The following is a 2,390-nucleotide window of genomic DNA, read 5'->3' on the forward strand; positions in this document are numbered from 1 at the left end:
TGTGGTCTTTTAAGATACCATTTTCTCCATACGAAACATTTTTCTCCATAGCAACACCAGTTCTCTTTCATCTTCCTAATCCCTAAGTTTGCTAGGCCTTCTAATCCTCAGTGGCTCATGTTTATCCCTTCCCCCTTAACGCTCCTCCCTGCCGCGTCTATTGTAATGCGGTCTTCCAATTTGTCCTACTCTTCATACCTTTTATTCTTCTTTCCCATTACTTTACTATCCAAAGAGCCATGCAAAACTATACAGCCTGCATCCTCCATGGTCGCCTCTTCCCCCCCCGACAGTCATACTATTGTTCCAAGTTGCCTCCGGATCCGGATTCTTCTTCGGTCAAGCCACGCAAGTTTTGATTAGTGATTTCGAGGAACTCCAGCTGATATGTGGCTGTGGAGGAAGCCGATTTTTCTCTCCATCGTCGCTTGTTCTCTAACTCTTTTCTGGTGTATAAAGAGTTTTAATATTTTCATAGCAAAAGTCAATGTCGAGGAGGGAGAGGAGTACCTTAGCTCATTGACTTGTAATAATGGTTCGAAACTTGTTATATGATCTAAGTAATCCTGGAGTGTTTTAGAGAGCTTAAATTTAACTATTGACACTTTAAGGCTGGAACTGCTGGATCAGTCATCTTGCTTTCACGTGTGTCTTTCATAAGTATATTATAATCATGTACTAAACATTTTTTTTTTTCAATATGAGGAGAAACCATATCATTCAGAGGCCTAAGACACAGAAAGACAGGCCAGATATTTTGGCTGACCTTTTTGTAAAATACTAGATGAAACCAAAGCAGGCAGAGGGTTAAGACACACAGAAAGACTGAGCAGATAAGAAAGGTAGGACAGATAGGCATTATTAGACCTTTTTAAGTATGAGGAGAAATGATGACAGTCAGAGCCATAAGACACACAGAAAGACAGGTCAATTAAGAAGGGCAGGTCAGATAAGAAAGACAGGACAGATGGACACAAGCAGACAGCGCCCAGATCACCTGGCCATTAGGGTGGACAGAAAGAAAAGTTTTAGTTGGTGGCCGCGAGTTAGCTTTGTTTGATGGTGTTTCTTTACCCGAGTCTTTGATCTTTGTCGTGTGGCCCTCTCTTCCCCCCATCCCCTATCACACCCCAGCCACATCACTGCAACCTTCCTTTCTTCTCTATCCACTACCCTGACTCCCAACACACACACACAGTTCCGTACTGCATCCCTCCCACAAGCTGCGGTCGTTCCCTTGTCCTCCGTCCCCTCTCCCCCACTATTTCTGTCACATTCAGGGCGGCAAGACTGGAGGAAGGGAAGCCCAAAGACACAGTTTCCAGGGATCGGCAAACTTCTAGTCGTGTGCCTTATTGTTTCCAGGCTGAGGGTTGCCTAGGAGCGTCTATACTGAGATCAGCATTCTCAAACGTTTCGGTGTCTTATCTCCACTACTTTTAACAGACAGTAGTGCTCGTTATTTGGGTTTTTAAGGGTGTTTTCATGATTCTAGTGATAGTTTAACAAGACACTATGTCTCTCATGGAAAATGATATGAGAACCCGACATATCATTATTTCTGTGGTCTTTTAAAATAGTTATCTTGAGTAATTTGTGTTTTCTAGGATTTTTTTTTTTTATGAATCTATTGATACTTTAACAAAGACCAGCTTCTTTGAAAGAAAAATAACATGAGAACCCATTTTTTCTTTCTTCTTGTTACCTTTGAAAATAGTCCTTATGAGAGAACAAAGCGTCTCAGAATACTAACTAAAGAAATAGAAAGAAAGACACTGGGACAAAGAGACTGACGCACAACAGGCAAGACAGATACAGAGAATGGTATCATTGCAAAAAGACTGCACTGAATCTAAAGGTATGCAATGGTGGGCGGCAGGAGGACAGGAGGGCAGGAGGACAGGAGCGGCCAGGAGGACGCCCACGCACGCATTCTGCTGTGTATTTAGAGTCAAGCACGGCTGACTAGGGAACGTGATTCTTTTTTGTTTTTATGTCTTCCACTCGTGCGGCATTGTCGAAACATTTAGCTGCAGGCGGTGGAAGGCTGGCGGACGCTGGAGAGAGGAGGGGAATGGGGAGAGGGGAGGAGGAGGATGGAGGCGACTCTCCTATCTGCTTCCAGTCGTGAATGGAAGAGAAAGGAAGGAAGCAGAAGGGAAGGACATGTCTGATCGCTCACGGCGAAGTGGATGAGGCGCAGACAGACGCAGAGTTGAGATGGACTGAAGGTAAAGATTTTATTGATATCACGTGTAAATTTCCTGGAATGTTGTAATGATGATTTGTGGAAAGCTTGTCTTGATCTTTGTCTCTCCACGGGGGTTGCGGGGGTGTTGTGTGTTGGTTCATGTGTACTTATGAAAGACGAAATTTAAAGAATGTATACA

Source organism: Scylla paramamosain, chromosome 27 (assembly GCF_035594125.1).
Source record: "Scylla paramamosain isolate STU-SP2022 chromosome 27, ASM3559412v1, whole genome shotgun sequence".
NCBI lineage: Eukaryota > Metazoa > Arthropoda > Malacostraca > Decapoda > Portunidae > Scylla > Scylla paramamosain.